The 12,001-nt window shown below is 39.6% G+C and overlaps 1 protein-coding gene across 3 annotated transcripts in view; it reads right to left on the bottom strand.

Moving 5' to 3' along the window:
• Positions 1-12,001, bottom strand: part of mllt3 (MLLT3 super elongation complex subunit) — a 149,014-nt gene that overhangs the window by 135,301 nt on the left and 1,712 nt on the right. The window lies entirely within an intron of this gene.

The raw sequence follows: 12,001 nt of genomic DNA, 5'->3' as shown, positions 1-12,001 counted from the left end.
AAACCAAAAATAGAGAGTAATGTTAAATACAAGTGACACAGAAAAAAATCTTTCCAAAAGAACTTGAAGGTCCTTTCATTTTCAGCAGCAAGAAAGAAGGCATGTTTAGTGCTTTTGCAGATGACAACAAAAATTAGTGGTGTTAATAACATTCTTCACTGTTGACTAAGTTAACAAAGGGATCTTGATCAACTGGGTCGATGGGCTGAGGAGTAGCAGATGACTAATTAAAAATAGCCATTGCTAACAAGTTCTGTTTGAGTACTGAAGAATGTAAATTACAGAAGCAAATTTGCGTTCCATAACCACAGATAATTGTTTTGTCACTTATGCTGCATTGGAAGTAATGAAAATCCATTGCTTAAATTTCAACTGAAAAAGTAACAAATTTTGGCCTTAAGCTATGTCAAACCAGCTCAATGTGAGCACTTGTAAAGGCTTGCCTTATAAACTGTTCACTGTAACAAAACTCTCAGCATTCCACATTATTCAAACTACTGAGGTGAGTTTGCCCCTCAGGTACACTAGGCTATATTTGTCATCTCAATCAGTTATTTACTTTGGGGGTGGGGGAAGAAAAAAAGAGGGAAAAACAAGATTAAAAATGAGGCTGCACAAATGCTGTTCTCAAAAAACAAGAGTCCCATTTTATTTTTGGAGCTGCATCACAAAGCCAGGAAGAGAAATGTTTCATGTTTGAGTACATACGGATGACTTCAAGTTGACAGATGGTAAAATGTAGAAGACCATGGAGCACAGCATTGAAATAGTTGAGCTCGGAGGTAAAAAAGGGATGAATGAGGGTCTCAGCAGCAGCTACTTGGAGATAGGGACAGGCTCCAATGAGATGACAGGGGTAGACACATGTGGCCCGAGGGATGGCACATGTAAGATTAGGAGCTCCTTTCAGGATCAAAGGCGACACCAACTTGTGAACAGCCTGGCTAAAACCCAGTTAGTTACAGAATGGAGGGATTGAAGTGGTAGTTGAAAAACGAAGCCTGGAGCAGGGACTCGAAGCAATGGTTTTAAGAGGGTGATGGGGGTGGTGAAGGATTGTTTTTCAGACTGGAGGCCTTAGCATAATTCCACAGGGATCGGTGCTGGGCCCACCTTAGTTTGTCATTTATATAAACGATTTAGATGAAAATTTAGGAGGCATGGTTAGTAAGTTTGTAGATGACACCAAAACTGATGGCAGAGTGGGCAGTGAAGAATGTTACCCAAGATAACAAAAGGGTTTTGATCGATTGTGCCAATAAGCTGAGAAGTGGCAGGTCGAGTTTAATTTGAATAAATGCAAGGTATTGCATTTGCTAAAACAAACAAGTGCAAGACTTATAGTCAATAGTAGGGCTCTGGACAGTGTTGCAGAACAGACAGACCTCAGGGGTCAGGTACATAGCTCTTTGAAATTTGTGTCACAGGTAGACATGGTAGTTAAGGCGTTAGCTCACTTGCCTTCATTGCTCAGACCACTGAGTACAGGTGTTGGGACTATCATGTTGAGTCTATACAGGACACCGTGAGGCCATGTTTGGTTACCGTGTGCAGCGATTGTGGCAAGATCAGTCAACTCGACCTCGTGGAATACGAGTTCCCTGATTGGACCAGATTAACAGTCCCAATCAGGAAGCCCTAGCTGACAGGTAAAAACAGGAACATCAGAGATTCTGATGCTCTGGGTGCTGACTCTGACGAAGCTGTGCCAGACTCAAGGACTTGCCATGTGTAAACTAAGGATGATTCAGTGACTGGATATTGGTCCCTGTGCAGCTATTTCACCATGCAAATTCTGGTCACCCTGCTATATTAAATTGGAGAGTTCAGAAAGATTTACCAGGATGTTGCCAGGAATGTAGAATTTGAGTTATAAGGAGAGGCTGGATAGTCTGGGACTCTCTTCACTGGAGCAGGGGAGGTCGAGGAGTGACTTATAGAGGTTCATAAAATCATGAGGGACGTGGACAGAGTAAATAACAAAAGATCTTTTCCTTCGGATGTTGTAAAAACTCGAGGGCATACTTTTCAGCTCAGAGGAGAAAGATTTAAATGGAGCTGAGCAGCAACTATTTGCTCACAGAGGGTGGTGTGTAATGTGGAATGTACTGCCAAAGAAAGTGGAATGTACGGATACACTTACAATGTTTCAAAGACATTTGGACAGGTACATGAATAGGAAAGTTTTGGAGGAATACAGGCCAAACACAGGTAAGTCAGATTAGTGATAATGGGAACTGCAGATGCTGTAGAATCCAAGATAAGTCTTAGTTGGGGAAATTTGGTCAGCATGGACCAGAAGGTTGGATCAGAAGGGTGAGGCTTCCGTGCTGTATAATTCTATGACTATTACAGAAGCAGTGTACATGCACATACGTGCTTGCCTGAAGACAGAGAAATATGGAAAAAAAATACAGATTTCCAGTTTCTTTTTCCAATTAAGTCAATTAAAACAGTTCTAATGTTATTTTTCATTTGGAACAATTGTTTATGTATGGGTCATTATTTGAACTCAAGTGAAAAAAAATTAAGAGATCTAAATTAAAGGAAAACAGAAAGACTTCCACATTTATGTAGTGCCTAATGTGACCAATCTTCTCAATGCATTTTACAGTCAAAGTACTTAGAAATCTATCGATTAGAACAGCGGCCCATTTGGCCCCTGAAGTTTGCTCCATCATTTACTAAGATCACAGCTGGCCAGTTTCAGAGATAGCGGGAACTGCCAATGCTGGAGAATCTGAGACAACAAGGTGTAGAGCTGGACGAACACAGCAGACCAAGCAGCATCAGAGGAGCACAAAAGCTGATGTTGAGTCTGGACCCTTCTTCTGAACAACGGTTCAGACCCCAAATGTCAGCTTTCCTGCTCGGCCTGCTGTGTTCATCCAGCTCTACACCTTGTTACCTTCGGTCAGTTTCAAATTCCACATACCCATCTGTCAGCCTTGGATTCCCTTGTTTACAATCTACTTCTGCCTTAAAAAAAAATTCAGCGTACTTTTAAAGCATTCTCACTGCTAAAATGCAGGAGGCCTGGCAGCCCAACTCATACGCAGTAAAGTTCCACAAGGAGCATATGATAATGACCTGATTGTCTTCCCTTGACCAAAATGACAAAAAAATGCATTAGAACAACATGCAACGTAACAGAGCAGATAGGTTTCTGTTCAATGAGAGGTGTGAACTGTCTGACTTGGAACTTTTTTCCAATGAATGCTGGTACCATGGATCATGCATTTTAAGAGCTTGCCCTTTTGGAACACCTTTAATTGCCTGGCAAATCAGTTCTTGAGAGGTGCAGTCACTGTTGTTATATAAGCCAACAGCAGCTAATTTATTCATAGCAAGATTCCATTAATCACCATAACTGAAGCGACTTTTCCTGGTGATGTCACTGAGGAAGAAAAGTTCACATAGAAATCAAGAGACATTTATGATGCAAATATTGTCAAGCTAAACCATTACTTTCAATTGAACTTGTAGGAAAAACTTTAACATCATAATACATTCAAAAACTAAAAGGTACCAATATCAACTTTATAGAACCATGATCCTGACGGTGTACAGATCTAGCAGTAGGATTTGAACTTGCAACTTGCCAATTCACCAGCAAGAGTGCCATCATCTAAGTCCACCTAATGAAGGAGCAGGGCTCTGAAAGCTTCAGATTTCAAATAAACCCATTGGACCATTACCTGTTGTGCTGCGACTTCTGAGCTTGTTCACCCCAGGCCAACACTGCCACCTCCACATCATTCCTACCATGTGGCAGCTAGAATATGGTGCAACACTCCAATGAAGATCAAACCAATGGCTTATCAAGTGTTCAGCATAGTTTTCTTGCTTTTTTACTCTATGCTCCTATTTATAGAGCCGAGGATCCTACATGCCATGCGAAGTGCTTTCTCAATCTGCCCTACCATCTTCAATCATTTATGTATATAGCCCATCTACAAGTACCTCTGTACCTGCACAGCTCTTTCAGAACTCTATCAATTCATAATGCTTCTCCTTGTTCTTCCCACCTCAACAATGGACACCTTTCTGCATTAAATTTCATCTGCCGATGTCTTTTTATTCCACCATCCTATCCACATCGCTTGATGTTAATCCTCCACAGTGTACAGTGCTTTCAAGTTTTGTTGTCCAAAAGTTTTGAAATAGGCTTGAATGCTTCTGAGCCTTGGTCATTAATGCAGGTGAAGTAAAACAGTGAGGCCTAACACTGACTGCTGGAGCACCTGTCCTCTGAATACACATCAGATCATCCAAGTGTACCCCAGATTCAGTACTGGTTGTGGTGTTAAACATATACACAGCCCACTGAAACTTGGTGATGTCACCTCTAGGTATCACAGTGGGAGCCTGATAATCAATAGCAACCTTGAAATCAGTTAGACACAAATCCACAATAGGACGCCATGCCTGGTTTTAATTTTAGCATAAACTGCGTTGGTGATGTTGTGTGAAAAGACAAATGGGGTTGGCGAGGGATGGAGAAAGACAACAGCAGGTCATCAATTTGAAGTAGTAAGGAGTGTTTCAATCAAGAAACAATTGTTCAAACTTACTCCAATTCTGGTCGCATAGCTATCTTTGTACCCATATTGCCACTTTCCCTTTCCAAAATTCAAGCCCCCTGGAATGCAGGTACCAAAAAGACATTTGCTAACAAACCTGTTTAGAAGAACGCATACACGCTACTCACTTTTAGTTCACGAAAAACCTTAAATTAGCTGAACATGACGACTTGCCCTCAACAACCTGGTGCTCATTTTGCTAGATTAATTTGCATTTGAGCAAGGAAGGTAGATAGATTTTGATAAAACAGGTTAGTCGGAAAAAGATGATGTGAACAAAACTCAAAAGTCTAAAAGAAACAGAAACAAAAAGTAGAATTTGGCTAGAATGAGTTACAGTAATCAGGCAGGACATTACAGTATTTTACAAGCTGACATATTCACATGCCAACCCAGCCAAGCAATATCCTTGCAAAGCAATTCCAAAATGCAAGATCATTTCTCCCATTAATGCTCACAGAATCTGCTGCAAACGGTCCCCACATGTTACAGTGTGCCATCTCTGTTCGCAAACTGTACCCCCTTGTCTAGTAAGAGCATCAAATATTACGGTTATTACAAACATGTAGTTCTATGATGTGTCCGAATTATGCTTTTGGGGTGTGTGGGAAATGGACAGAGGAGGTGGCGGCCGTGGCAAAGAAAAGGAGCAAGACAAAAGACTAGTTGAGAAATAAATTGGGCAGCTGACTGAATATGGATCCAGAGGTGGAATTCTGAGAAAGCTCTGAAGCGTAGCAACCCAAAAGGGGCATAAAGAGAGGCTCTCCATATCTGGGCGTGATGGCTAGAAGCTTCAACTATAAACCATAATTTTCTTGGTTACACTCCTTCAATGTTATTTTTTCCATTTGACAAAGGATTAATGTAGAAGCAAAGCAAACTAAGACACTCCAGGCCCAAGCGGACTACAAATCAACTTTAATAGTGGTAACATCAGGTAGCTTCAGAAATCTTTTAAGTTAGACGATGCTCAAAAAAGCAAATGTTACATCGGAATTGAACATCTCGGGTTTTTAGAACTAATTCAGTGAGATCCTGAAGGGCCAATAAAAAGGACTTCACTCGGATGGGGGGAGTAACAATTTGTGTGTATTTGTCCAGTTCTTTTTGGAAACAACAACTTGAGGGTGTCACCAGAAAACTGTTCTGTGCAGATTCCCCTTCTCTGGCCTGACACGGTTCAGAAGCGGCAAGGATATTTTACATGAATGACAGCTTGTGATCAGATTCACAAACACCTTATTGGGACAGGAAAAAGAAGATGCCTTTTCAGGCAGGATGCCTGAATATTGTCAGCTTGATTAAAGAAGTACATACATTCTCTTCCAGGAATGACAAAAGCACCCAAATGAACATGCAACCTCCTTCCCAAAGTTTTCAATTTATAAACACAGAGAAGAATGGTGGAGCGCTAACATTTAAAGCTTCTTTTGAAATAACACACCACATTCTTTTTCCACCTACAATCGCATGGCACAATTAGTAGATCTTGCTATAAAATTTCATTCATTGCCTGCTCCAATTCTTACAATGCGCAAGTAAAATTAATCCAACTAAGTAAAGTTATATTTGATTTTCTTCAAGCAATAATCTGCGTAAGATAAATATCACATACAGGTCAAGCATTACGTAAATTCATATGGGAAGACTTCAGGTGTGGAATAGACTGCCATCTAGTTGCAGTGTAAATTTTAATAAAAGATGAGCCTGAATTCAGTCAGAGTTGAAAGTTTAGTACAAAGAAGGAGAACACAATTTTCATTTCTTTCTTTCTTCATTTTTCAGTGCCAGCGAGTGAGTAATGATTACTAGCCCCCCACCCCACCCCACCCCACCCCACCCTCCCCACCGCCGCCCCCACAGTTGTCACTTGGAGCTGTTCAATGCACAAAGCACATTTTGACAGTTATGGAAATCATGGTTTACTAGGCAGCGCAATATAACAACGCAAACGAAAGCAAAATACAGAGGGTGTTGGGTGCTACCCCACATTGGCCTTGGATCCTCTCTCCATACATGCAGAGGTTCCCCAACACTCTTTTATAACTGTTCAGAAAGCTAACAAAATATTGCATCTTTTGCCTACCTCAGGCTTCTGAAAAATATTTCAGCGTGCCAGAAGTTTTGATGTTTGCATCCTATTAATGATACTTCCTCAGTCTCAGCATAAACATGTTGTCAACAGCCAGGCTGAATCTACGTGCATCCATTTCTTCCCCCCTCTCAGTTCTACCATGCTGCTTCAGAACAATCTTAAGATGAGCATTTTAAAATCAGGTGGCAGTTATAATACCTCAGTTACAAACTCAATCCATTTAAATTTCACTGGAACAAACCATTATAGAGACATCAAGTTTCTTTTAGAAAGATGATAAAAAGGTGCAGTTATAGACAAGTACACTGGTCAAGGAACTGGAGGACATTCTCTCCCATGTAAGGTTCGGAACTATCTTCCATTACAAATTAATATCAGTGATACGTGTAAGAATTTCAACACTGCAGACTGTATTTTGAAATTCTTGTCTCCAGAGAATGATCTACTAGGCATCTGGGGCTGCATTTTGCTTAAGCTGGGTCCACTTTGTCCTAGTATAGTCTACTCAAACAGAAAACATTCCATGTGTAGTTGGCATTTCTCATTGTAACTAGAAAGGTTAGAGAGCTTACAGAGTCTGGTGAAAATCCATAAGTTTTCTTTGCATTTATGGAACACTACACTAGTGTGCCTATAAAAAGACACAAGAGAAGAGAGTGATCATTCAAAATGAAAGCATTAACAGTACATCCTTCAGATTAGCTTCAAATCTCAACCAAGTACTACTTGAGAAACCAAAAGGCAAAATCATAAAGAACGGGAAGCTGGAACAAAAAGACAGAAAAATGCTGGAAACACTCATCATCGCTGGTTAACATTTTAACCGTATGTCCTTCTTAAAAGGTAGACTGACATCCAAATCATTTGTTCTTTCTACAGACGTAGACTTGGTCAGTTACTGGAATTTTTTGGTTTTTGTTTCTTGTTTCAAACATCTTAACTTGCTAAATCTAGCACACCACAGAAATAAACACTCCTGAATTCAAATCTAAAGTGAATATTTTACTGGTAATTCCTCAAAATAAAAAAGGCCGTAATATGCAGGAAATAAACCACATCAGGGGGTCTCTAAAGAGTACAATAAGATACAGAAATCCAAACATGCTTTTTCAAACTTGTAGAAAGCTACAAGTCTGTCAGACAACACAAACAAATGAGTGCAGGAAAGTGGGACTAATTTAGTAATGGTATATTTTTGGTAGTACACAGACTTGATGGGTCAAAGAGCCTCTTCTTTACTGTATGAGTCTGTAACACATTGTAGCACTAGAGTTTGAACACGTCCACAACTTCCCAAGGAGCACTGAAATCCAAAGGTTTAGCACATAATTTCCTGCCAGTGCACCAGAACTTGATACAGTTTGGCCTATACCTACTCTCCAGATCCTGTGGAAAATGATCAACTTAAATATCTCAATCTCCTTCCTGCCAATCACAAGGCTAAAGTTTTTCTGACATTGGAATACAATTGTTTCTGGTCACAACTGAACTGTGCCTTTAATTCTGAGGGACAAACCTAAAAATGATCATAACCAGTTAATCAGCATTCTTAATTTGAGGTTATGTATTTCAAGCATTTGGCGTTTGTAATAAAGTCTGAGTTTCAAAGAACAAAGCAATTTAAGCAGTTCTAAAACACTAACTACTATTATTTAATTTGATTTTTTTAAAAAAGGCATGTTATTGTGCTTATCAGATAGATCCTATTGTCAAAAGGAACCTAACATGATGAAGAAGTCACATAAAGGCAGTATTCTTAGGTTTGATCTTAAAAATTTGACTCACTTCCAGGTCCGTGTTATGAATCAACAAATGATACATTTTAGCAGATCAGCTTTGAATGTAGAAGAGAATAAGCAACTTCAAAATTTACATAATAGCACAAACAAGATGAACTTGATATACAGCCTTGCCATGAAATAGAAACCAAAATTCATCATATGTTTGGCAGCTTCAAGTTAAGCTTGAAACACTCCCTCTTACTCAATTACAGTTAGAAGAAAAAAATCCCAGTTAAGAGAGCCATCTCATAAAAGTAAAATCTTAAGCAACAAAATTGCTGGTGAGGTTGGAAAGCCCTTTGTTCAACATTATGAGACCGGCATTTCTATTCACTATATTCTGCAAAGATTTCATGCCCTTTTTTCTATTTAAAATGTTATTTCTTCAATGTCAGCTGGAATTTCTCTAAAATACAGATACTTATCATAAGGAAATTTGGAGATACGTTCCGGGTTGGTAGCTAGCATTTGTCAGAAGTACTCGTCAGAAAGTTCAGTTCTATCAGGGTCATTACGGATCTTTCAGACAAAACGCTAAGTCTACCTCTTCAGGGAGACACAAATTTCCCTGTGCGCCTTTTCAAAGGGCAGCAAGCAAGTTCTTCTGGTGACTTGGCCAAAAACAAAACATGACACATTTAAACCGCTCATATAGAATGCAGAATGAGAATTTAGACAACAGTACAATCAAGATGAACTCTACCTGCAGTTTTGCACCCCTCCCCGCAAAAAAACAAAGCTCAAACATTTCGCAGCCAGAAGTTCCAAGGTTGAAAAGCTCTCTCTTTCTCCCTTAACTAATGCTATCCAAACAGATGCCTACATTGTTAAACAAGTAAATGCAGTAATTAATGACTACTCTTCCAAATTAATTCAGCGACTGAGTGGCACTTCAGATCCTCAGTAGACATCAGGTGCTACAAATAATAATTTGTTTGTTCTTCTTACAGTAACACTTATGTTGACTACTGTATCCAATTACAGCAGTGTTTATTTGAAAGATTCTAGTATCATTAATAGCGCTTACTGTGCAAAGTGCTACATATGTGGAAGCTTCAGGCAACTTGAGACATTTGAAAGAAAATATTTAGTTTTTTTTAAATGAATGGCAATTCTGTGCAAAATGGATTGTAACAAAAAATGGCTCAAAATATGTTGTTTCTATATTATACACACAAGCTGGTGAGTCTTCAGAGGTGACATTCACTCAGACAAAGAACATACTGTTTAACTGTACAGACATCTGAAGATCTTTGCCTTTTCTAGTACATCACTCTCTCTTCCTCACTTTCCCCAAAAGCAATTTTCTCCTGATCTTTCCCTCTTTCAACAGAATGTTTCACTCTCTGCATGTTGTCACTCTGCACTTGATGTCCCTATCCCCAGGAGTCTATTGCTCTTTCCCTTTCAGAAGGCTGCACTGTACAAATGACCTTCTGCCCCGGTCACAAAGTCAGTCTTGTCCTTACTATCAGTTTATAATTTCCCTGATATAAAGAAAATCCAGAGGTTTTCACCAAAAATAAGCCTGTGCATGTTGCTGCTATTGCTCTTAATATATAGCACACATCCTTCCATAAATATTGGAGCCCCAGCTCCAAATCCCATATGCTGTTGCATATTTCCACTTCTGTTTCTTCTCAAAAATCCATATCCACAATTTGTTACCTGATGATTCAATTACTAAAACAATTTCATCTTCACTTTTTCAGATCCTCCCTATAAACACTTCAACTGGGCGGGGGGGGGGGGGGGGGGGAAGCAAAACTTGACCATCCTCATGAAGTTCAGCAACACCCATCATTATTGTTTGTCAACCTTCATTCATTCATTCATTCATTCAACTCAGCAGGCATTAGATTCTACACTTCCTGTCCTCCTCACAAAACCTTCATGGTTGTACCCCATCATACCTCTGCAGGTTATGTTCCAGTCATAACTTAGAGTCCCACTTTCTTCTAATGTCCAAGCCTTGCAGCTCCCTGCCGACAAACACATTTAACTCACTGCTTCTTAACTCACCTAAAAAAAACTTTTCCTTCACCAATCTAGAGCTGGTCAATTCAGTTTCTGATCGTGCCTTAGGCCTACAAATGAGGTATTCTAAAAATGCAAGTTATTGCAAATTCAGGCATCCACACATTATTTTTTGAAGAGCTACTACTGCCACAGCCTGCATACGTAATTGGTTAGCATACAAATTGCTTTGCCTGTCACTTTGAATTTTATAGGCTCAAACACAGCAACTACACTCGCTTGATGTGACATAATTATATCACGTGTTATTTATCAAAAGTATACAACACCAGAGGTCCTTTGACAAGTTTGAAAGGAGTTGAGTTACCATAACAAACAAGAATGAATGTAGAGCTATCTGTCTCAGATTTACGACACTATTGTATTCCTCTGAAGACCTCAGAATCAATTGATAATTAATCAAGCATAGCTACAATCTAATTTAACTAACATGGAATGTTAAGTTCCACGTTTCATAAAATGAATGAATGAAATGAATAAATCTCTCAGGCCTTCTAATCTCTTCCTGATACCTTGACCCATTACAATTCCTCCTTTCTTCATAAAGTGCATACACAAATTGAGAAGCATGCGAAGTTAGCTAAACAGAGTGGCAAACAGTTGACTCCAAAAAAAGAGAGTTCCTGGTTTACTTACAATAAATGATGTGACTGAGCTACAGTCTGAATTCCCAACTAATCCAAAAATTGTCAGAAAGACATGCAGAAAAACACTTTAAATTTGTGGAACAGCCATTTCCCATCCAGTTAGGGACATTAAGTTAAATTAACAATTCCAGACCTCAAGGACAACAGAACATGAAAGATGGGTTTTAAAAACTGCCTACATGGGCGAAATCAACAGATACAGTACAGATACTAAATGGACACTTAAAGGAAATAAACTGCGAGGGATTAAGTGCAGGGTATGGGATTTACTGGATTGAGCTAGATAGCCAACAAGAGTCAATGGGCCAACTGGCCTACTTTTGTGCCCTTAAGACTCCATCATAAATAATAACACAACTTATAAAATATATGTGATCGGCTTAATTGAGAAGAAGACATCAAGATATGATTAAGACGACACTCTCCGCCCAGAAAGGTGCGCCAAATTTTCACAGCAGTTCACTGAGAGCATACCAAAATACTATGTGGTTAAAGATAGCTTCGGCATTAGCAAAAGATCAAGGCGGCTTTTTCTGCATTTGGCTCGGTGAACCCAATCTCCTTATCGCTGCGTACAGCAGCAACCAGCCGGGACTGCGGCCAGCACATCTCCACAAACTAACACACAGTTAGCACAATTCCACTGACACCTCTCTCTCTCTCTCTCTCTCACACACACACACACACACACACACTAAACAAAGCCTTTCTGAGTTTTGCATTCACAAGCACTAAGCTGAAATCACACCATTGTCAACAACACACTGACCCGCTCACCTGTACCACAGCTTGGAAGAAGAGGGATCACCAGCCCAGCTCTAAACTTTAACTCGCGGGTTCAAAAAACAAAATTCA

This window comes from Stegostoma tigrinum, chromosome 3, assembly GCF_030684315.1.
Source record: "Stegostoma tigrinum isolate sSteTig4 chromosome 3, sSteTig4.hap1, whole genome shotgun sequence".
NCBI classification, from domain to species: domain Eukaryota; kingdom Metazoa; phylum Chordata; class Chondrichthyes; order Orectolobiformes; family Stegostomatidae; genus Stegostoma; species Stegostoma tigrinum.
This window is presented reverse-complemented; position numbering and strand designations above follow the sequence as displayed.